The sequence below is a fragment of the Coregonus clupeaformis genome, unplaced genomic scaffold (genome assembly GCF_020615455.1).
Source record: "Coregonus clupeaformis isolate EN_2021a unplaced genomic scaffold, ASM2061545v1 scaf2014, whole genome shotgun sequence".
Taxonomy (NCBI): domain Eukaryota; kingdom Metazoa; phylum Chordata; class Actinopteri; order Salmoniformes; family Salmonidae; genus Coregonus; species Coregonus clupeaformis.
The window spans coordinates 46,689-73,109 of NW_025535468.1; the positions used below are offsets into that span (position 1 = coordinate 46,689).

Consider the following 26,421-nt stretch of genomic DNA (forward strand, 5'->3'; position numbering starts at 1 on the left):
ATTGCAGGGCATTGCATTCAAAATCTTAAACCCTAAACTATTGTAGTAAAAGTACTAAGGCAACTTACTTGTGATTTGATGAATGACTATGATATTGTTATTGAATAACTCATCTCAAGTGATTTGACTTTGTATCCCCAGTCCCTGTTGCACAAGAAGCCTCGTATGTATGAGGGTTTATTGTTCATCTGTGTAGGTGCAGCTCAACTTCAACATTAACTAATTATTTTGAATGTACCACAGGTGTATACTGATGTCATCAGTTTTTTTTTTTTCATTCAAGTATATCTGCTTCAGCTGTGTGTTGCAGGCAATGGATATATATTTATTTCAATGATCAAACAATAAATAAATAACTTTAAAGATGGATGATATCTCATTTTATTCTTTTTTTGGGGTCATTTAGCAGATGGTCTTATCCAGAGTGACTTACAAGTAGTGAGTGCATACATTTTCAGACCTTTTTTTCCCTTACTGTGAATCGAACCCACAACCGTGGCGTCGCAAGTGAGCCACACAGGACTGTATATGGTTGAATATGGACATGGAAAGACTTAGGAGCGCCTATTCATTCATTATATGAATGTTACAGTAGTTAGCTAAGTGTTTTATGTTTATACACATTATCACCAAAATATCTATTTGTTTCCAGTGAGTGTAATATATCATGTATATTTCTACTGTAATTGTATATCTTTCAAACTGACTCCGTACAAAAAAAGTTTATATGTTCTGCAACATGACTACTGAAGTTCAAGGAGAGTAAAGGATACAAATGAAATAGGCTTCAATATAAAACATGTTCTGGACTAAATGATCAGGTCCCACATGTCCGTTGGTTCAGTTGCAGTCCAAGTTAGGCATGTTCTCAAACATCTACAGAGGATGATAAATAGTCAACATGAGCAAAATGTCTTTATGGATGCAAAACTACCATAGGTTAGACTAGCGGGACAAAATAAATGGCATCATGATGACATTGAATTTGCAACATGCACATTCATTCCAATCTCAAGGGATTTAAGCATTTTTAGAGGATGTTGCATACAGGTCAGGAAATGTAGCAGACTACAGATATTCATGCATACATGAGCCTCATGCTGAAAACACAAAACAGTTGTACTGCACGTACTACTATAAGTTACTACAGTAGGTACGGTTTGACAGCACCAGTGTTTATTTTGCGTAATTGAAATGTCAGCCACAGCCTGTTATTACTAGCAAAGACATGCTTATTCGGCGAAAACGGCACCATTAACTATACCTGAAAGTCTTCAGGTAAAAACTCTCCGAGATCAGATGCCTGAGGCAAGTAGTATGATGAAGAAGAATAATGGACGAGAAATGTCATCATGACATATCGGCTACATATTCGCCAATGATTGCATTGTTCATCAATTCTTAGATAGTGTTTGGCATCAGACTGCAATTGAATGGAATTTAATAAACTTTTTTGAGCACCAGAGGGGAAGTTTTACTCACCACAGCATCAATATCCTGTCATGAGAATTTCTATCTCTAATTCAACCTAAGCTTGAATCATTACCAGGGGTTGTAAGGCTCTGGTTTTAATCATAAATGATTCAAGCTCCACAACCAGCAAGAATTATCTGTATTTTCATTCATGGAGAGCTCTGGCGCCAAAACCCATACACTACTGTTTTTATACCCCTTGACACACAAAGGCACTTTGCTCCACCCACCTTTAGGAGGCTTTTTTTAACCCGTTTTCTCAGTCCCCTTCACCCTGGAATGTTTAGTCCCGCCCCCCTCTGTTAGTGGGTTGCCACTACATTATAACTCTTAACACCGTTCACACATTTATACTGTATTTGGGGTGAAATCCTTTAGTCATTATTCTTAAAATACAAATTAATCTAACATATCCTTAGGACTATTCCAACACTGGAGCACTGGTGCAACACTCCTCTTCAGCTCTCCGAACACGTCTGGCGACATGGGCATCATGTTGTCTTGCAGTCTAGATGGGTGACTAAAACACATTGCGAAAATGACAGTTAAGTCAGATCATCAATCATACTCAAACCAGACTATTGCAAATACAAATACAGTATTTATGGCACCTTCACCTTTTACGAAATAAATGAATATTGAGTATTATGAAGTGTACTCTAGACTTACACTTCTGACACTGATATGAGTTCTGTCTTCATGTATGCTGTTGTGGTGGGACTCTCCACATCCATGGGCTCCGATGCTGAAAAATTAAAATGGTGGGCCAGAGATAAAGAACACCTGCCCCACCTGCTCCACAACCCCAATGGTCTACCAAACAGACATCCTGGTCCTCACAGGGGCTTTGTGTAAATCAAAAAGAACACAATTGCTACCAAGGGGCATGATTGAGGAGCAAACAGAAGAGAGACTAATTTTCAGCCACTCTTGGTGGGACAATGGAAGTAGATTTCAGTAATGCTTCTTTATTCCGGGACCCCCCATACGTAAAATGTATACACGTATGACTAAGTCGCTTTGGATAAAAGCGTCCGCTAAATGGCATATATTATTTATTATAATATTCACAGAGGATTGAAACAAAGAGGTCACTGGCTGCTTACCCTCTGTGGCCCTGGCGTAGTACTTTCCGAAGGCCTTGTCTTTGGGGATGTCTGGGTAGAGGAAGCGGAGTGGGTTCTCTGGGATGTTCTCAGCTGCCATCACCTTGTAGGTGCGGATGATGTCAGGCAGAGAGACGACAGACAGCTTCTTCTTGGTGTAGGGCTCCACTGCATGGAATACAGGCTTATCTGCGAAACACACACACATCAACCTTTTAATTGTAATTGCCTACAGGGCCGCTGTGTGTGCGTGTGGTGTGTGTGTTTTCACAGACTCACCGTATAGGTCGTGTTCCACCCAAGTGAATGTGATGGCTCCGTCTCTGCTACTCTCACTGAAGCGCAGCAAGAACGTGCCTGGACACTTCCCAGTCAGCATGGACTTCTCCCTCTCCTTACTCACAAAGCCCAGAATGCAACTACGTGGGTGAATTTTTTTTTTGAATAAACAACATTTTACTTTATTATGTATATTTGACAGGGGAAATTCACATTGTTCAACAATTCTGTAAATGTACAGTGCATTCGGAAAGTATTCAGACCCCTTAACTTTTTCCACATTTTGTTACGTTACAGCTTTATTCTAAAATGGATTCAATTGTTTTTTCCATCATCAATCTACACACAATACCCCATAATGACAAAGCAAAAACACATTTTTTGAAATTTTTGCAAAATGTATAAGAAATAAAAAACTGAAATATAACATTTACATAAGTATTCAGACCGTTTACTCAGTACTTTGTTGAAGCCCCTTTGGCAGCGATTACAGCATCGAGTCTTCTTGGGTATGACGCTACAAGCTTGGCACACCTGTACTTGAGGAGTTTCTCCCATTCTTCTCTGCAGATCCCCTCAAGCTCTGTCAGGTTGGATGGGGAGCGTCGCTGCACAGCTATTTTCAGGTCTCACCGGAGATGTTTGATCGGGTTCAAGTCCAGGCTCTGGCTGGGCCACTCAAGAACATTCAGAGACTTGTCCCAAAGCCACTCCTGTGTTGTCTTGGCTGTGTGCTTAGGGTCATTGTCCTGTTGGAAGGTGAACCTTTGCCCCAGTCTGAAGTCCTGAGCGCTCTGGAGCAGGTTTTCATCAATAATCTCTCTGTACCTTGCTCTGTTCATCTTTCCTTCGATCCTGACTAGTCTCCCAGTCCCTGCCGCTGAAAAACATCCCCACAGGATGATGTTGCCACCACCATGCTTCACCGTAGGGATGGTGCCAGGTTTCCTCCAGATGTCACGCTTGGCATTCAGGCCAAAGAGTTCAATCTTGGTTTCATCAGACCAGAGAACCTTGTTTCTCATGGTCTGAGTCTTTAGGTGCCTTTGGCAAACTTCAAGTGGGCTGTCATGTGCCTTTTACTGAGGAGTGGCTTCCGTCTGGCCACTCTACCATAAAGGCCTGATTGGGGGAGAGCTGCAGAGATGGTTGTCCTTCTGGAAGGTTCTCCCATTTCCACAGAGCAACTCTGGAGCTCTGTCAGAGTGACCATCAGGTTCTTGGTCACCTCCCTGACCAAGGCCCTTCTCTCCCGAGCCGGGCGGCCAGCTCTAGGAAGAGTCTTGGTGGTTCCAAACTTCTTCCATTTAAGAATGATGGAAGCCACTGTGTTCTTGGGGACCTTCAATGCTGCAGAAATGGTTGGGTACCCTTCCCCAAATCTGTGCCTCGACACAATCCTGTCTCGGAGCTCTACGGACAATTCCTTCGACCTCATGGCTTGGTTTTGCTCTGACATGCACTTTCAAGTGTGGGACCTTATATAGACAAGTGTGTGCCTTTCCAAATCATGTCCAATCAATTGAATTTACCACAGGTGGACTCCAATCAAGTTGCAGAAACATCTCAAGGATGATCAATGGAAACAGGATACACCGGAGCTCAATTTCGAGTCTCATAGCAAAGGGTCTGAATACTTACAGTACCAGTCAAAAGTTTGGATACACCTACTCATTCCAGGTTTTTTCTTTATTTTTAACTATTTTCTACATTGTAGAATAATAGTGAAGACATCAAAACTATGAAATAACACATATGGAATCATGTAGTAACCAAAAGAGTGTTAAACAAATCAATATATATTTTATATTTGAGATTCTTCAAAGTAGCCACCCTTCGCCTTGATGACAGCTTTGCACACTCCTGGCATTCTCTCAACCAGCTTCATGAGGTAGTCACCTGGAATGCATTTCAATTAACAGGTGTGCCTTCTTAAAAGTTAATTTGTGGAATTTCTTTCCTTCTTAATGCATATGAGCCAATCAGTTCTGTTGTGACAAGGTAGGGGATATACAGAAGATGGTATTTACCAAATAGGACTAAGTCCATATTATGCCAAGAACAGCTCAAATAAGCAAAGAGAAACAACAGTCCATCATTACTTTAAGACATGAAGGTCAGTCAATACGGAACATTTCAAGAAATTTGAAAGTTTCTTCATGTGCAGTCGCAAAAACCATCAAGCGCTATGATGAAACTGGCTCTCGTGAGGACTGCGACAGGAATGGAAGACCCAGAGTTAACTCTGCTGCAGAGGATAAGTTAAGAGTTACCAGCCTCAGAAATTGCACCCCAAATAAATGCTTCACAGGGTTCAAATAACAGACACATCTCAACATCAACTGTTCAGAGGGGACTGTGTGAATCAGGCCTTCATGGTCGAATTGCTGCAAAGAAACCACTACTAAAGGACACCAATAACAAGAAGAGACCTGCTTGGGCCAAGAAACACGAGCAATGAACATTAGACCGGTGGAAATGTGTCCTTTGGTCTGGAGTCCAAATTGGAGATTTTGGGTTCCAACCGCCGTGTCTTTGTGAGACGCAGTGTGGGTGAACAGATGATCTCCGCATGTGTATTTCCCACCGTAAAGCATGGAGGAGGAGGTGTTATAGTGTGGGGGTGCTTTGCTGGTGACACTGTCTGTGATTTATTTAGAATTCAAGGCACACTTAACCAGCATGGCAACCACAGCATTCTACAGCGATACGCCATCCCATCTGGTTTGGGCTTAGTGGGACTATCATTTGTTTTTCAACAGGACAATGACCCAAACCACCTCCAGGCTGTATAAGGGTTATTTTACCAAGGAGAGTGATGGAGTGCTGCATCAGATAACCTGGCCTCCACAGTCCCCCGACCTCAACCCAATTGAGATGGTTTGGGATGAGTTGGACCGCAGAGTGAAGGAAAAGCAGCCAACAAGTGCTCAGCATATGTGGGAACTCCTTCAAGACTGTTGGAAAAGCATTCCAAGTGAAGCTGGGTGAGAGAATGCCAAGAGTGTGCAAAGCTGTCATCAAGGCAAAGGGTGGCTATTTGAAGATTCTCAAATATACTTTGATTTGTTTAAGACTTTTTTGTTTACTACATGATTCCATATGTATTATTTCATAGTTTTGATGTCTTCACTATTATTCTACAATGTAAAACATAGTAAAAATAAACAAAAACCCTTGAATGAGTAGGTGTGTCCAAACTTTTGACTGGTAGTTTATGTAAATAAGGTATTTCTGTTTTAATTTTTAACAAAGTTTTCGCTTTGTTATTATGGGGTATTGTGATTGATTAGGATTTGTATTTATTTAGTCCATTTTAGAATAAGGCTGTAACGTAACAAAATGTGGAAAAAGGGAAGGGGTCTGAATACTTTCCGAATGCACTGTAGCTGATTCAGCCATCTGTGGTCACTGGTAGTCCATTAGAACTAGCAAGAGGAACGCTCAACTCCGTTCTCTCATATCGAGGCGGAGTTGAGTTTTCATAACTGGTCTCGGGATTTGCTAGCAACAACATTGAGTCACCATCATTCGATTCTTCATCAGCTTACATGTACCTATGTTTGTCCTATACAACAGCGGTCCTTCAGCGGGGTGCTGAAATTCATACTTTTAACACAAACTTTTATCGACTACAAACACCTATTTTTCAGTTTTTACAAGAATCGACTGATGGTGACTCAATGTTGTTGCTATCAAATCCCTCGACTAGTTATCAAAACTCAACTCTGCCTCGATATAAGAGAACTGAATTGAGCGTTCCTCAGCTAATTAGAGCGTAAGAGTGTAGTTGTTTGCTTTTGTGCTGAGAAATTCGGCAGATGCAGCTCTAACAGAATGAAGTCTGTTGTGGCAAGCTATAGATACCATACTGCTAACTCTCTGATAATGATCATGTTCAACCCACTGAAAATGAAATAACTCACCCATCGTTCCACAGGGACAGCAGATGTCTCTTGATGAGGTCCAGGATGGCTTCGATCCACAGCCAGAAGGGAAAGCTCTTCTCACTCTGGCTCTATAGTAGACACAGGGAAACACTTACTAGATATCTTCCTTATATATCTTTATGAACTGTAAATATTTTAAACAAAGTACAACTTATGAAGGCTTTATATAGAATACATAAAGGCTTCATAAGCACTACATAAATGCTTCACAAATCATCTATAAGTATATGTCATATTTTATAAATGGTGTATAAACATATATCGTGCATTATGTCACATTTGGCAAATCACCCTACAGTGGGATTTGTTGTCACCCTTTCTACACCATTTGTGAAGCATTTATGTAGTGTTTATGAAGCATTTATGTATGCTATATAATTCCTTTATCAGTTGTACTTTGTTTAAAGTGAGACCAAATATTCTATATTCTGTGTACTGTAATCATAACCTACCTTGACAGCACCGAACATGGTCCAGGGGATAAGGCCCTCAGGATTTCTCTGTGCTTTCTGGCCCAGTAGTTTGTCAGCCAGCATACCTAGCTGCTCATCATTGAGTCCCCTCTTGGTGACAGAGGAGAACTGCCAGCTCAGCACCTCAGACAGCTGACCCCAGGACACTGTAGGTGGGCTCAGGAAGAACTCCAGGTTCTGTTACAACAAATCAATCACTCCTTTTTAAAGTGCTTGACAGTAACCCAGCATTGCGCCTTCAAGGCAAGGAAAAGCTCCCCTAGAAGGAAGGAACCTTGAGAGAAAACTTGGGAGAAACCAGAGGGGAGGTACTCTACCTGGGGCTCGCTGGTCAGCATGTTGTACCACAGGATGGAGGCCCAGCCACTGGGCAGCTGGCTGATGTTGGAGATGACCACGATTGGCAGGGAGATGGTCTAAGAAGGACCAGAGGCCGGAGAAAATCAAGATCAAATTAAATAAGGCCAGAGTGCTGTTGGACCTCATGAAAATGGAAGTGTAGTCTCTATATTTCAGACCACTTACCTCTAGTTTGATTTCCAGACCTGACTGGCGGAGTTCAGACTCAAAGCAGATGGAGTGCAGCTCCTCTGTCACAATGAGAGGCCCTGGAATAACATGGACAGACAGAGCAAACATAATCCGCACCAGACTGTATTTAGTATTTATCATGAAATTCACAAATACTGTACAGATTACATGGTCATTATAGCCCATTAAGACCAATCAGAAACCAGCTCTCTTAGGTCTCTCACCTCTTTCTTTCCTTTTCCATTCACTCTCTGCTCTTGCAGTTTCTGTGTTGAGATCAAAGAATAAACTGTAATGCAGGGATCATCAACTACTGTAGATTCAGCCGCGGCCCGATATTTTCTTGAGCGGATGGTCAGGGTGCCGGAACATAATTACAAATAATTTGTATACTACAAATTGACCGCAAGAAGCCCAAACAGATATAATATTTGACTAAAACATAACAATTTCAAACCTTGCTTACATTTGTATACAGTCACATATATTTATTTAATATGCATGGTAATATTTTAGAACAGATTTTCTAAATTAAAATCACTTGGAGCTGATTTGCTGGTGTTTTTACCGTAAAAAATAAATAAGAAATACAACTTTAACAAATAAAATGACCGCCATTTGGGGAACCCTGCTGTAAGGAGTAATGACAGTGCAGGTCCAAATGGACAGTCATTCAGATTTAGTGCCCTGTATGCCATTTGAAATGGTGCTAGCTTACCAAATGTAAAAACTCTGCAGCCAAGCTTCCATTGTACTGCTCCATACTCATAACCTTTGGGTTGCTTTTCAATATGTTGAACTTACGAACGTTGAAATTAGGGAACTTAGGGAGAGAACTTACGGAGGAAAAAAAAAAGTGCATTCAATTAAGGTAGGTTTTCACATCACAAATTCAAGAGCAGGACATAACACACAACACTCATTTACTTACTTGTTTAAAAAGGCTTTCACTTTGAGTTTATTGTTGAATTCCTGGAGCTTCACAAGAAATCTAGAGGAGAGCGAATACAAATCAAAACTCAACCAGGCCTGGAAAGATCCATAGGAACTACAGATGGGAGGAACTACAGATGGTAGGTGCTGTTGTGTTTGTGCTTACCTGAGCTTGACAGTGAATTGCACCTGTGTCTTCAGCACCAGAGGTCTCTGTGGATGTGTAGGCATACAGGGCTGTCTCTCCACCACCAAGGAACTGAGACACACCATAGAGACACAAATAATTTAGAGGTGATATACTGTATAGAGGCATTTGGGTATATACAGTGAGGGAAAAAGTATTTGATCCCATGCTGATTTTGTATGTTTGCCCACTGACAAAGAAATGATCAGTCTATAAGTTTAATGGTAGGTTTATTTGAACAGTTAGAGACAGAATAACAACAACAAAAATCCAGAAAAACGCATGTCAAAAATGTTATAAATTGATTTGCATTTTAATTAGGGGAAATAAGTATATGACCCCCTCTCAATCAGAACGATTTCTGGCTCCCAGGTGTCTTTTATACAGGTAACGAGCTGAGATTAGGAGCGCACTCTTAAAGGGAGTGCTCCTAATCTCAGCTTGTTACCAGTATAAAAGACACCTGTCCACAGAAGCAATCAATCAATCAGATTCCAAACTCTCCACCATGGTCAAGACCAAAGAGCTCTCCAAGGATGTCAGGGACAAGATTGCAGACCTACACAAGGCTGGAATGGGCTACAAAACCATCGGCAAGCAGCTTGGTGAGAAGGTGACAACAGTTGGTGCGATTATTCGCAAATGGAAGAAACACAAAATAACTGTCAATCTCCCTCGGCCTGGGGCTCCATGCAAGATCTCACCTCGTGGAGTTGCAATGATCATGAGAACGGTGAGGAATCAGCCCAGAACTACACGGGGAGGATCTTGTCAATGATCTCAAGGCAGCTGGGACCATAGTCACCAAGAAAACAATTGGTAACACACTACGCCGTGAAGGACTGAAATCCTGCAGCGCCCGCAAGGTCCCCCTGCTCAAGAAAGCACATATACAGGCCCGTCTGAAGTTTGCCAATGAACATCTGAATGATTCAGAGGAGAACTGGGTGAAAGTGTTGTGGTCAGATGAGACCAAAATCGAGCTCTTTTGGCATCAACTCAACTCGCCGTGTTTGGAGGAGGAGGAATGCTGCCTATGACCCCAAGAACACCATCCCCACCGTCAAACATGGAGGTGGAAACATTATGCTTTGGAGGGTGTTTTTCTGCTAAGGGGACAGGACAACTTCACCGCATCAAAGGGACGATGGACGGGGCCATGTACCGTCAAATCTTGGGTGAGAACCTCCTTCCCTCAGCCAGGGCATTGAAAATGGGTTGTGGATGGGTATTCCAGCATGGCAATGACCCAAAACACACGGCCAAGGCAACAAAGGAGTGGCTCAAGAAGAAGCACATTAAGGTCCTGGAGTGGCCTAGCCAGTCTCCAGACCTTAATCCCATAGAATATCTGTGGAGGGAGCTGAAGGCTCGAGTTGCCAAACGTCAGCCTTGAAACCTTAATGACTTGTAGAAAATCTGCAAAGAGGAGTGGGACAAAATCCCTCCTGAGATGTGTGCAAACCTGGTGGCCAACTACAAGAAACGTCTGACCTCTGTGATTGCCAACAAGGGTTTTGCCACCAAGTACTAAGTCATGTTTTGCAGAGGTGTCAAATACTTATTTCCCTCATTAAAATACAAATCAATTTATAACATTTTTGACGTGTTTTTCTGGATTTTTTTGTTGTTATTCTGTCTCTCACTGTTCAAATAAACCTACCATTAAAATGATAGACTTATATATTTGTCAGTGGGCAAACGTACAAAATCAGCAGGGGATCAAATACTTTTTTCCCTCACTGTATATATATATATATATAAATACACAGTGCTGTTTGAAAGTATGTGAACCCCTTGTGTAATTACAGATTTTTTCAATTTTACCATGAAATCTTCATTTAATCAGAACCAGTCTTTTTGATCTGGCATAACAGGTTTATATTTAACAATACCATATGTTGGTGTATAGGAAATGTGTAGAAAAACAACATTAAAAAGGAATTAGTGCAGGTGCAAAAATAAGTGAACCCTAGGTTGCTTTGGTTAAATCAAGTAGGTACGTAGAATCAGGTGGGTAAATAATGAGCTACCAAATAAACCAATCAAAGGAGAGATCGTTAGGAAAGAGTATGGGCGGGACTCTGATAAATAGATATAAGAAACCTGGTCAGTTTGGTGTTACCCATCCAGGTGAATGCAAAGCACACCATGCCGAGAGGAAAGGAAATCTCAGAAGACATCAGGACGAGGGTAGTGAGAACACATCAGTCTGGGGAAGGCTATAAAATAATCTCAAAAAGATTTGAGCTCCATCAGTCCACTGTGAGGCAAATAATTTACAAATGGAGAACATTTAACATTACAGCAACTCAGCCTAGAAGTGGATGCCCTTCCAAAATACCAAAATATCCCCAAGAGCCACAAGAACAATAATAAATCAGGTAAAAGCCAACCCAAACATAACATCTAGAGATTTGCAGACCTCCTTGCTGCATCTCAGGTAACTGTGCATGCTTCAACAATAAGAAGAACACAATCGAAATGCCATTCATGGGAGGGTTGCTAGGAAGAAGCCTCTGCTGTCAGAAAATAACCAAACTGGCCATCTTAACTTTGCCAGAGACCACCTGGACAAACCTGAAGGTTTCTGGAAGTCCATTCTCTGGACCGATGAGTCCACAATTTATCTTTTTGGTCACAATCAACACCGCTATGTTTGGCAAAAACACTGCCTACCGCCAAAATAACCTTATCCCAACTGTCAAGCATGGTGGTGGAAATGTCAAGATCTGGGGCTGCTTTTCCTCCTCTGGACCTTGACGACTCCACATCATTAAGGGAACCATGAATTCTGAGGTATAACAGGAGATTCTTGAACAGAACGTCAGGCCATCAGTCAAGGACCTAAAGCTGGGCTGAAAATGGGTCTTCCAACAACAATAACACAAAGCATGCAAGCAAATCTACCAAAGAATGTCTCCGAAGAAAGAAGATTTGTGTTTTGGGTTGGCCAAGTCAAAGTCCTGACCTATGTTCGGTAAGGAGGAGTGGGCAAAAAGCCCTCAAAACAGATGTCAGAAACGGATTACTGGCTATAGGAGACGTTTTGTCGAAGTTATCGCTGCAAATGGAGGAGCCACAAGCTATTGACTGAAGGGGTTTAAAAATAAAAGATTAAGATGGGCAGTCTGAGATATGGCTTTTTCTTTTAAACTCTGCCTAGAAGGTCAGCATCCCGGACTCGCCTCTTCACTGTTGACGTTGAGACTGGTGTTTTGCGGGTACTATTTAATGAAGCTGCCAGTTGAGGCCCTGTAGAGGCATCTGTTTCTCAAACTAGACACTCTATTGTATTTGTCCTTTTGCTCAGTTGTGCACTGGGGCCTCCCACTCCTCTTTCTATTCTGGTTAGAGCTAGTTTGCGCTGTTCTGTGAAGGGAGTAATACATAGCGTTGTACGAGATCTTCAGTTTCTTGGCAATTTCTCGCATGGAATAGCCTTAATTTCTCAGAACAAGAATAGACTGACGAGTTTCAAAAGAAAATTATTTGTTTCTGGCCATTTTGAGCCTGTAATCGAACCCACAATTGCTGATGCTCCAGATACTCAACTAGTCTCAAGAAGGCCAGTTTTATTGCTTCTTTAATCAGCACAACCGTTTTTCAGCTGTGCTAACATAATTTCTAAAGGGTTTTCTAATTATCAATTAGCCTTTTAAAATGATAAACTTGGATTAGGAAACACAACGTGCCATTGGGACACAGGACCGATGGTTGCTTATAATGGGCCTCTGAACGCATATGTAGATATTCCATAAAAAATCAGCCGTTTCCAGCTTCAATAGCCATTTACAACATTAACAATGTATATACTGTATTTCTGATCAATTTTATGTTATTTTAATGGACAAAGAAATTGCTTTCCTTTCGAAAACAAGGACATTTCTAAGTGAACCCAAACTTTTGAACGGTAGTGTATATATACACACACACACTACCAGTCAAAAGTTTGGACACAGCTACTCATTCAAGGGTTTTTCTTTATTTTTACTATTTTCTACATTGTAGAATAATAGTGAAGACATCAAAACTATGAAATAACACATATGGAATCATGTAGTAACCAAAAAAGTGTTAAACAAATCAAAATATATTTTATATTTGAAATTCTTCAAATAGCCTTTGCCTTTGACAGCTTTGCACACTCTTTTGATTTGTTCAACACTGTTTTGGTTACTACATGATTCCATATGTGTTATTTCATAGTTTTGATGTCTTCCATATTATTCTACAATGTAGAAAATAGTAAAAATAAAGAAAAACCCTTGAATGAGTAGGTGTGTCCAAACTTTTGACTGGTACTGTGTATATATATACACTGCTCAATAAAATAAAGGGAACACTTAAACAACACAATGTAACTCCAAGTCAATCACACTTCTGTGAAATCAAACTGTCCACTTAGGAAGCAACACTGATTGACAATACATTTCACATGCTGTTGTGCAAATGGAATAGACAACAGGTGTAAATTATAGGAAATTAGCAAGACACCCCCAATAAAGGCCTGGTTTTGCAGGTGGTGACCACAGACCACTTCTCAGTTCCTATGCTTCCTGGCTGATGTTTTGGTCACTTTTGAATGCTGGCGGTGCTTTCACTCTAGTGGTAGCATGAGACGGAGTCTACAACCCACACAAGTGGCTCAGGTAGTGCAGCTCATCCAGGATGGCACATCAATGCGAGCTGTGGCAAGAAGGTTTGCTGTGTCTGTCAGCGTAGTGTCCAGAGCATGGAGGCGCTACCAGGAGACAGGCCAGTACATCAGGAGACGTGGAGGAGGCCGTAGGAGGGCAACAACCCAGCAGCAGGACTCCTACCTCCGCCTTTGTGCAGGAGGAGAAGGAGGAGCACTGCCAGAGCCCTGCAAAATGACCTCCAGCAGGCCACAAATGTGCATGTGTCTGCTCAAACCGTCAGAAACAGACTCCATGAGGGTGGTATGAGGGCCCGACGTCCACAGGTGGAGGTTGTGCTTACAGCCCAACACCGTGCAGGACGTTTGGCATTTGCCAGAGAACACCAAGATCGGCAAATTCACCACTGGCGCCCTGTGCTCTTCACAGATGAAAGCAGGTTCACACTGAGCACATGTGACAGACGTGACAGAGTCTGGAGACGCCGTGGATAACGTTCTGCCGCCTGCAACATCCTCCAGCATGACCGGTTTGGCGGTGGGTCAGTCATGGTGTGGGGTGGCATTTCTTTGGGGGGCCGCACAGCCCTCCATGTGCTCGCCAGAGGTAGCCTGACTGCCATTAGGTACCGAGATGAGATCCTCAGACCCCTTGTGAGACCATATGCTGGTGCGGTTGGCCCTGGGTTCCTCCTAATGCAAGACAATGCTAGACCTCATGTGGCTGGAGTGTGTCAGCAGTTCCTGCAAGAGGAAGGCATTGATGCTATGGACTGGCCCGCCCGTTCCCCAGACCTGAATCCAATTGAGCACATCTGGGACATCATGTCTCGCTCCATCCACCAACGCCACGTTGCACCACAGACTGTCCAGGAGTTGGCGGATGCTTTAGTCCAGGTCTGGGAGCAGATCCCTCAGGAGACCATCCGCCATCTCATCAGGAGCATGCCCAGGCATTGTAGGGAGGTCATACAGGCACGTGGAGGCCACACACACTACTGAGCCTCATTTTGACTTGTTTTAAGGACATTACATCAAAGTTGGATCAGCCTGTAGTGTGGTTTTCCACAATAATTTTGAGGGTGACTCCAAATCCAGACCTCCATGGGTTGATAAATTTGATTTCCATTGATAATTTTTGTGTGATTTTGTTGTCAGCACATTCAACTATGTAAAGAAAAAAGTATTTCATAAGATTATTTCATTCATTCAGATCTAGGATGTGTTATTTTAGTGTTCCCTTTATTTTTTTGAGCAGTGTATATATATATATATATATATATATATATATATATATGAGAGAGAGAGAGAGAGAGAGAGAGAGAGAGAGAGATAATTAATTTAAAATCGGAATACAGGTGTGGTGTCACTCACCGTTCTAGGAGGTTCCGAACAGTGCCAGGGCCCGCCCCTCCAGTAAGCCTTTCTGCTGTGTGATTGGGTCGTTGTCGTATGTGTACTTCTGCTCTAGTTCCTGGAGCTCCTTCAGCTGCTGCCTCACCTGCTGCAGGCTTTCCGCCACCGCTGTGAACCTACAGGGGAAGAAGAAGAAGATGAAGAAAAATAATAAATGTATTTTCCATTTGTTTGGAGAGAACCAAAATGCATATTTTTGCTTCATCAGCCAACACACCCAAAATAATGAACTAGCCTCCTCACCAGTTCTGCAGTTGGTCCAGACATGCGTTGGGTGGTCCTCCGATACAGGAGCTCTGCTGCCTCTTTTTCCACTTAGGCAGCTCTTCTGAGATCAGGTCTGACTGGACCGCCTCTGCCATGTTAAGCACCTCTGCTAACTGGCCAACCACTTCCTGTGGAGGGCGACAACAACAAACGTATAGTTATTATTTACTCTATAACCGTCATCTACTCTTCAATATGAGCATGCTGGTTATAACTAGATAATACACTCTTAGTCATTCAGACTGAGACTATGATACATGTTATTCTTAGTGGTGCTTGATGCATGATTATTCATGTTTTTTGTCATTACATTTTATTTTTCACAGTACAAAGTCATGGTCGAATGTCACTGTTTAGCCTCATCATGACCCCTCATGACCCCTCTTACCCCTCTCTTGAACTTCAGCTTGAGACACATCTCTACAATCAGCTGCTTCTCATGTTCCAGCTGTTTCGGTGTCAGCCTGTTAATTTCATGTTCTAAAGTGAGAGAAGGAAAAACATTCACTTACGGACTATACTTGAAACACAGATTCCTGTAAATAGATGATGATCTATTACAGATTGAGAATAAAACACCTCACCTCTGTTCTTAAGAGTATTTAGCTTAAAGTCATGCTCGTCTTGAAGGTATTCCAGAGACTTTATATTCTGATCCGCTTCCTAGCAAGTGAGATAAACGTGTTGGATCAGATAGATGACAAACCTGACATGCATGAACATGTACTGCAAATCACTGATGGACTTGTTCCACCAGGAAACAATCAACATATAGTATATGATGGAAATGTTAACTCACCTGAACCTTGTTTTTCATGTCTTTGACTTTGTTGTCCAGCTTTTGTTTCTCCAGAACCATGCTAGTCTGTGTGTTTTCTCTGTCGGTCTGAGAAGAAAATACTGTTCATTTAACTGCACAGTTAAAGCATGTAAACGCTCCAATATACAGTTATGGATCATCTACAATATCTGACAGCATGGATAGAGAAAGACGTGTGGTGATTTTATGAATTACAATGTATGTCAATACAAGTCAATGTAGGGCACCTCTATGCTTTTGGCAGCAGCCAGAATCCTCTGCTCCTCCTTCAGGTTTCTGGAGATGATCATGGCCATGTGAACAGGGTCCTCCTGAAAGCGGTCCTGTGAAAGTGTGTACTTTATTACTACAAACCCCAAAAAACATTTACAGAGAGTGGGGTCATGAATTCCACATCAACAACTCATTCAAGATCAATATATTTCAGGAGTTAAAAGGGGAAAATAGCAGCAAGAGGTATAACTTCTAATTGATCATTCCTGTAACATACAAGCAATAAAGTATGGAAGGCCACTGGCAGTAAGGTCTGTACTGAAAAGATGTGACTGAGCTCATACTAAACCTGGAAGTTTCTCTTGAACTTGCGGATGTTGTGTTGTCGCAGGAGGTTTTTCTCCAGGGCGAAGCGGCTGTGTTGGTCATCAAGCTGGGCTAGGAGATCGTGGAAGCGGACAGTGGCAAGGGATTCCTCAACAGCCACATAATCCCTATGGATTGGATCATTGACATACTGTATATCAGTATCAGAACAGCAACATTATCTCTACATAGATATGGATTTACACAGGAATTAAGATTGGATGAAAGAGATGAAATACAATAAAATACAGATATAATTGAAAAGAGTAGTGTAGAATTCTGGTCAAATAGAATAGATCTTTGTAAATCCATTTTACAGCAGCCTCCCTGCAGTCTTTATCCCTGCTTGTTTACCAGTCGATGCTCTCAATCCACTTGCTGAAGCACTGTCTGATGTCCATGGGGAAGGAGTCATCATAGAGCTGTTGGACCTGCTCCTGGTATTTAGGATCCAGTAGTTGCAGCTGGCCCCACTGGGCCATCTAGACCAGTGAGCAATAACAGTAAATGTATTATGAAAATGTATGTCTATTATTGAAACAATTACATGGCTACAACATGGATAATAATTCACCTTCATATGCCTGGCATGTATCAGCTTGTTGGCCTCCCTGCCCCATTACCCCTATCTCAACACAACGGTTCTGCCCCATTTCCAAACAGTAGCTAGGTTTCCATTCAATTTGCGACAGATTTTCATGCAAATGTTCTAAAATCTGCATAAAACAATATACGCATTTCCCCTCAGGGATGTGTTTCCAACAAACTGACTTTTTGCGGATAAAAGGCAAAATAAAAGGCAAAATAACTTTTACCATTTAATTCCCATGTACCGAATGAAAAATACAAATTAAATGGGTTTCCATCGCATTTTCAACTCTACTGATGAGCTGTGTTCGAATACCCATAATAGCATACTGTATACTACATACTTAATGAGTATATTCTACATTCTAAACTCAGCAAAAAAAGAAAAGTCCCCTTTTCAGGACCCTGTCTTTCAAAGATAATTCGTAAAATCCAAATAACTTCACAGATCTTCATTGTTAAGGGTTTAAACACTGTTTCCCATGCTTGTTCAATGAACCATAAACAATTAATGAACATGCACCTGTGGAACGGTCGTTAAGACACTAACAGCTTACAGACGGTAGGCAATTAAGGTCACAGTTATGAAAACTTAGGACACTAAAGAGGCCTTTCTACTGACTCTGAAAAACACCAAAAGAAAGATGTCCAGGGTCCCTCCTCATCTGCGTAAACGTGCCTTAGGCATGCTGCAAGGAGGCATGAGGACTGCAGATGTGGCCATGGCAATAAATTGCAATGTCTGTACTGTGAGACGCCTAAGACAGCGCTACAGGGAGACAGGACGTACAGCTGATCGTCCTCGCATTGGCAGACCACGTGTAACTACACATGCACAGGATCGGTACATCCGAACATCACACCTGCGGGACAGGTACAGGATGGCAACAATAACTGCCCGAGTTACACCAGGAACGCACAATCCCTCCATCAGTGCTCAGACTGTCCGCAATAGGCTGAGAGAGGCTGGACTGAGGGCTTGTAGGCCTGTTGTAAGGCAGGTCCTCACCAGACATCACCGGAAACAATGTCGCCTATGGGCACAAACCCACCGTCGCTGGACCAGACAGGACTGGCAAAAAGTGCTCTTTACTGACCAGTCGCAGTTTTGTCTCACCAGGGGTGATGGTCGGATTCGCGTTTATCGTCGATGGAATGAGCGTTACAACGAGGCCTGTACTCTGGAGCGAGATCGATTTGGAGGTGTAGGGTCTGTCTTGGTCTGAGGCGGTGTGTCACAGCATCATCGGACTGAGCTTGTTGTCATTGCAGGCAATCTCAACGCTGTGCGTTACAGGAAGACATCCTCCTCCCTCATGTGGTACCCTTCCTGCAGGCTCATCCTGACATGACCCTCCAGCATGACAATGCCACCAGCTATACTGCTCATTCTGTGCGTGATTTCCTGCAAGACAGGAATGTCAGTGTTCTGCCATGGCCAGCGAAGAGCCCGGATCGCAATCCCATTGAGCACGTCTGGGACCTGTTGGATCGGAGGGTGAGGGCTAGGGGCTATTCCCCCCAGAAATGTCTGGGAACTTGCAGGTGCCTTGGTGGAAGCGTGGGGTAACATCTCACTGCAAGAACTGGCTAATCTGGTGCAGTCCATGAGGAGGAGATGCACTGCAGTACTTAATGCAGCTGGTGGCCACACCAGATACTGACTGTTACTTTTGATTTTGACCCCCCCCCCTTTGTTCAGGGACACATTATTCAATTTATGTTAGTCACATGTCTGTGGAACTTGTTCAGTTTATGTCTCAGTTGTTGAATCTTGTTATGTTCATACAAATATTTTCACATGTTAAGTTTGCTGAAAATAAACGCAGTTGGCAGTGAGAGGACGTTTCTTTTTTTGCTGAGTTTATATACTTTTAGTTCACTTAGTATACTGTAAACGAACCGTATCCTTTTCGACTGTCTACGGGAAGTTGATGCTGTTGCTATGCAACCTCTTGCTAGCTTGTTAGTTACTAGCTAGAAATGTTACGATTGTGTTCTTAACTTCAATCAGTGCCAGAGTGCGCTCAGGGCGTTTGTAAATTCAGAGCGTTGTCAGATTGTCCGTTTGTAAATTCAGAGCGTTTCGCTCTCGGAGCGCACACTTGACGCTCGGGCGGAGGAGTAGGGTTGATTCGAACGTTCTGTCCTTACGTCAGTCAAGCACCCAAGCTAACGTTGGCTAGCTACTTCCAGATACAAATGAGAGAACACCTCACTCTGACTATTTTCCTCGCCCTAGCAGAGCTGGTTCGGCAGGTTTCATGTTATCCAGAGCGTTGGTGACTGTAACTGCGCTGCTGGCAACAATTTAATTACGCTTTTTTTGCCGACGTTTACTGACACCGGCCATATTCAACCGGTGTTGAGCGCTCGTAAATTCATCAATTATTCTGCGCTGTCGTACACTCAGACGAGAGTGCTCTGAAAGCGGAGTAGATAGCCAGAGCGAATTTACGAAAGCACCCGAATGTCCATTGAGAACGCACAACGACTATACCACTTAGCTAAACAAAGAATGACGGGAATAATGAAGTCAATCAATGTTGGGTAGTTAGTTAAATAGCATGTCGCTAGTTAACATGCTGGCAAGTTTGATGTATTAGTAGCCAACTAACGTTAGGTAGCTAGCAAACATATTACCTGTTGTAATGATATGCTATGTGGTTCGTAAGGATAGCGTAGATAACAAATTGTCAGCCAACATTATGTGTAAGGTAACTTATTTGAAAAGTCATTACATTATGGGCTCTAAAATACGGAAATAGTGTCCACTGCTGGTACGCTTCCTATTTTTTCCAACAGTACTACCAGTAGGACATTCGGGAATTTTGGCATACTAACTATATCCATACTATGACCAATAAACATACTATATACTCAATTTAGGTCACAAATAGTACGGTTAGTATAGTATTCGAACACAACTATGGTTTTGTCACAGAAACTGTTGCGTTAGCGAGTCAGCTGCGAGGAGTGGGTTCGATCGGGAAAAAAGTAGCCGGATGTAAGTGGCTTTGGAGCGTCTGCTAAATGGTAAAAATTATATAGCAAATGTGCCCACTTTGGTTTTGGCAAATGCGCTCTAGCCAACCGCTCGCAGATACAGTGCGGGTAGGCTACCAACATTATGAGATTGTTATGGATAAGAGGGATATTATTTTTATTTGTCAAACAGCAGCCATGGCATCGATAATCATGTCACCAGAATAAGACTCTCGATATTCATTGGAAGGGATCATCAAGTTCATCACCTTGCACATTCACACCCTCACCCTGTGATGTTCATCATAATTGATTTTAACTGTAGCCTAATAAACTATGCTTTCCCGAATCGTAGTGGGAGGACCATACAACATATCATGATGGCGTGCCTCCAAATTTACTTCGTTATGATGGTTATTGACTATATCAATAGCCTATTTCCGCATAAAGGTGGTTCCACCGCGATTTCTCGCATAATTAATTTGACTCACAAAAGAAGATCCCACCATGTCGAACGAAACAATTGTCTGTCGGCAGTTACCAGCATTTCATGTTTCCATAGCCCAGTCGTGACTTGTTTCATGCGTCAAGTCATTAATCTGCATGAAGTTTAAAGTGAATTTCCTTCTCCTTTCTGAGGTGTTGGTATAAAGGCTGTATCACCACTGTTATAAATAAAAGATTGCCTTACCTTTGACGAGAGAAACTAAATCACAGAGAACAGACTTCTCCGTTAAAATGTACAGACAGTAGGCTACAAAAAAGCAAACGCAACAGTTCGGAAGGCATGCGGAAATAAGTATTATCCAATCGGTGTTACGGAAAGTTTTTTTATTTTATTGTTTCATTGCACATTACATTTACATTTACATTTACGTCATTTAGCAGATGCTCTTATCCAGAGACAATAAGTATACAAACAGACAATGATAACATATGCTAGGGGGTACAACAAATTACAGATTATACAAAGACCTTAAAATATATGCTCAACACAAAAAGTACAGTTAAAGTACATCTATTGATTGCTTTCTTATTGGAAGAATGTAGAATGGTCTTAATGTACTGCTCGGATTCCTTATAGAAAACATGGAATTTATTAGTGAATTTACATTTATGAATATGACATTTTACATTAGCACAATTAGATTTATGAGGTACATTTGTTTTTCTTTATCCTTATTATAGTTAAGGAAACCGAGAAGCATATTTTCCCATAAAAAACAAAAGCCAGGAATATTAACAATTATAAAACTATAAATATCTTGCCATAATTTCTTTACATGTAGACAATGCCAGAATAAATGTAAAACTGTTTCTGGATGCTCAACACAAAAAGTACAGTGAATGTTAATGTATTTTTTGAGTTTCTTAAGGTAATGATTCGCAGGGTAATACTTATGGATCATTCTGAAAGAGACCTCTTTGACATTGTTAACAAGCAGGTATTTGTGTGGTAATAACCAGACTTTTTCCAACAGATATTATTGACAAATGTATTCCAGTAAGTTGTGACATAAGGAATAGATACAATATCCCTTTGAAATAAAGCACGTATAGATCTGTTGTTCTGAGGGAGCAAGGTGTTTAAGATTCGATCTGGGAATTTCCTCAGGAATTTCGCAGGTTTTATGACGCATTCATACACTAGTCCGAACTAGGAAAATAGGAAATGTCTGACTTGCTAACTGATTGAAGACGGCACGTGTATAACTACAACTTCCGATTTTCCAAGTTCCGGCTAATACATGAACGCTACATCATACCACAGTAAACACCCATACGAACCACTTTTCGATCCAGTTTGTATGCATATATAGTATGCATATTTATATAAAACATGACAGCTATGATGGAAACAGGAAGTTTCAGGACAATTGTATAAATCCTGACATAATTTGTTCGATCGCATGGTGGGATCTTTTTGTGTCAGTCAAAATTAATTATGCGATAAATGGCGGTGGAAACGCCTTTATGCGCAAATGTTGATATAATAACCATCATATTAAAGTAAACTTGGAGTCACGCGATGATATGGTGTGTGATGGTCCTCCCACTATGACTCTGGAAACCATGCAGTTTATTAATCGTAGGGTGGTTAATTGGGGGGAGGCAGTGAGACTTTAAGAAAGTATGAAATTAAAAAGTTAAGTCCTGAACGGGAGGCTACAGATGGAATAAGTTATGATAAACTTAACAGGGTGGTTAAAGTGCACGGTCTTATTCTGGTGACATGATGATCAATGCTTGACTGCCATTTGACAAAATACAAATATTCTGCTCTTATCCATAATAATATAATGTAGACTAGCCTACCCGCACTTTATCTGCGAGCGAATGGCTAGAGCTCACGGGCCAAGACCTGAGTAGTCACATTTGCTATTTAATGCAACAGTTTTTCTGACAAAATTACGGTAGAGTTGAAAATGCGATGGAAACACAATGGACTTTAGATTTTTATTCGGTACATAAAAAACGTACGTGAAAAAAGTAGGCCTACATTTAGTGTGCACTATGTCATCAGGCACTGATTTGTATCCACAGCAAGTCATTTAGGTGGAAACACACCACTTGTGGAAAAATGTAATATTTCCTTTATGTGGATTCTAGAATATTCGCATGAAAATCTGTCGCCAATTGGATGGAAACGTAGCAACAGATGGTACATGCGTCCAGTAATTGGCGTATGTTAAAGCTGTCTATCTCTTTAAAACTGAAACAAAACATTCATCTCTAATGCAGCCAATCAGAATCATAAAATGGAGAGGGGGAGATTATATAAAAAAAAAAGTCATTAAAATACTTGTCACTGTGTTATATAGGCCTGGGATAGGCTATTCTGTACAAAGTGGGATTAAAAAGACAAGTGACAGGATGCAATTTATGCTTTACCTGACACTCTTAGCTGCACTTGGCACCATGGGGATAAATGAAACCACGAGGCGCCAAGCCAACGTAACAACAGTGGAGGGAGAAGGAGAGCAATGCTCAACCTGCGAATTCAGAGAACAGAGCAGACTAATGAGACTTCACAACATCAGATCCCAAATTCTCAGCATTCTGAGGCTCGAGCAGGCTCCAAACATCAGCCGAGATATGATCATGCAGCTCTTACCGAAAGCGCCCCCTTGACACAACTTATGGACCAGTATGAGCATCGTGTGGAGGATGAGAGCGTGCCACCACTGAAACGATCATAACCATGGCCAAACGTAAGTAATTGAGTTATTTGCTTATACAAAAGTGGGTAGTTTATGCCTGCCATGCGCCAATTCACTGGTGTGCCGTGCGTAATTGGGTTCCAAAGGGACAAAACTGGGACTTATTCTAACTCTTCTCTTTTTAGCTGGACCAATGTCACAAGAAGACGGAATACCATCTTGTTGTTTCTTCAATCTCAGTCCGAAAATTCGACCTAACAACATCTTACATGCACAACTTTGGGTGCACTTGCGGCCGGCTGACACGGTCACAACTGTCTTCTTGCAAATCTCCCGCATAAAAGCAACCACTGAGGGAAACTCGCGCATACGGATCCTCTCCTTGAAGATCGATGTAGCTTCTGGTGCAAGCTCTTGGCAAAGTGTAGACATCAATCAATTACTCAAAACCTGGCTTCGTCAGCCAGAGACTCATTATGGTCTCGAGATCAAAGCTTATGATTCGAAAGGGCAGGACTTGGCTGTCACAGTAGCGGAGCTGGGAGAAGAGGGACTGGTAAGTATATTATTATTGATAACCATGTATAAACATAAATCCATCCACAGTGGAGATTGTATTCCATCAGAGTGATGCCACCAGATGTTTGCAGTGCTGTTTTGTTTTGGATTTAATTCTTATTGTCATTCCATTCACAGCAACCCTTCATGGAGGTGAAGATATTGGAGAACCTAAAAGCGATCCCGGAGGGACTCAGGCCTGGACTGTGATGAGGAGTCCTCAGAGACACGGTGCTGCCGCTACCCCCTCACCGTGGACTTTGAGGCCTTTGGCTGGGACTGGATCATTGCCCCCAAACGCTACAAGGCCAACTACTGTTCTGGAGAGTGTGAGTACATGCACCTCCAGAAGTACCCCCACACTCACCTGGTGAACAAGGCTAACCCACGGGGTACGACAGGGCCCTGTTGTACTCCAACTAAGATGTCCCCCATCAACATGCTCTACTTCAACCACATGGAGCAGATCATTTATGGGAAGATACCATCAATGGTGGTGGACCACTGTGGCTGCTCCTGAGAGGGAGGATGAGAGGACAAAAAAAAAAAACAAAACACACACACACACACACACACACACACAAAACACACACACACACACACACACACACACACACACACACATACACATTATACACACTGTGTTGTGCAATGAGTGAAAAGTTATCCCAAATTGAACCCTCTTACAAGAATCCATAAATTTTTTTGCATAAGAGGCTACAAGAGACATGTGGAGTTTGAAAAACATGAACCCTTTGCTCTGAGTGAGACATGAACTGCCCATACTCTCCCCCTGAGGTTTGTTCCGCACTGTGGCTGGAACTGCTAAAAACATTTAAGGACACATAACACAACTGTCATGAGAGTGCAAAATCTGCACTGAAACAGATGTCCCCGATATTGTGGATCACAGGATTTTGGAACAGCTTGGTGGTCCTCAGAACACAGTGTCACATACAGAGCTATTCGATTAGCCTCCATGAATTTAAACCAAACATGTAAGATATGTTCCATATGTAGCTAAATATTTTAGGCCTATAGTCATATTTTATTGTAATCAGTTTAGCCTACAGATTATGATAGGAATGTTATGTTTTGCATTAGCGCTTCCCTAGTACTGTATCAACTCAAATACATTTTTATTTGTCACATGCGCTGAATACTACTGATGTAAACTTTAGCGTGAAATGCTTGCTTACGAGCCCTTCCCAACGATGCAGAGTTTCCAAATAATAATACAAATAAAATAGTAACATAAGGAATAAAATAAAATACACAAGAATGGAGCTATATACAGGGAGTACCAGTACCAAATCAATGTGCAGAGGTACAAAGTATTTCAGGTAGATATGTACATGAAGGCAGGGTAAAGTGACTAGGCATCAGGATAGATAATAATGTTTGTGTGTTGTGTTGTTTCGGTATGCGTGTGTGTTATGTCTATGTGTGCATATGTAGTGAATGTGTATGGGTTTTGTGTGGGAGTTTCGATGTATTGTGTGTGAGTGAGTGTGTACAGTGCCTTGCAAAAGTATTCATCCCCCTTGGCATTTTTTCTATTTTGTTGCATTACAACCTGTAATTGAAATTGATTTTTATTTGGATTTCATGTAATGGACATACACCAAATAGTCCAAATTGGTGAAGTGAAATGAAAAAAATAACTTGTTTCAAAAAATTCTAAAAAATAAATAACGGAAAAGTGGTGCATGCATATGTATTCACCCCCTTTGCTATGAAGCCCCTAAATAAGATCTGGTGCAACCAATTACCTTCTGAAGTCACATAATTAGTTAAATAAAGTCCACCTGTGTGCAATCTAAGTGACATGATCTGTCACATGATCTCAGTATATATACACCCGTTCTGAAAGGCCCCAGAGTCTGCAACACCACTAAGTAAGGGGCACCACCAAGCAAGCAGCGCCATGATGACCAAGGAGCTCTCCAAACAGGTCAGGGACAAAGTTGTGGAGAAGTACATATCAGGGTTGGGTTATAAAAAAATATCAGAAACTTTGAACATCCCACAGAGCACCATTAAATCCATTATTAAAAAATTGAAATAATATGGCACCACAACAAACCTGCCAAGAGAGGGCCGGCACCAAAACTCACGGACCAGGCAAGGAGGGCATTAATCAGAGAGGCAACAAAGAGACCAAAGATAACCCTGAAGGAGCTGCAAAGCTGCAATGCTCCACAGCGGAGATTGGAGTATCTGTCCATAGGACCACTTTAAGCCATACACTCCACAGAGCTGGGCTTTACGGAAGAGTGGCCAGAAAAAAGCCATTGCTTAAAGAAAAAAATAAGCAAACACGTTTGGTGTTCGCCAAAAGCCATGGGGGAGACTCCCCAAACATATGGAAGAAGGTACTCTGATCAGATGAAACTAAAATTGAGCTTTTTGGCCATCAAGGAAAACGCTATGTCTGGCGCAAACCCAACACCTCTCAGTACCCGAGAACACCATC

General features: G+C 41.8%; 2 pseudogenes; one reads left to right on the plus strand and one right to left on the minus strand.

Annotated features, from left to right (window-relative positions):
• Positions 1-24,465, plus strand: part of LOC123488011 — a 51,526-nt pseudogene extending 27,061 nt beyond the window's left edge.
• Positions 358-21,024, minus strand: LOC121562469 (annotated as a pseudogene).
• Positions 24,466-26,421: the final 1,956 nt, after the last annotated feature.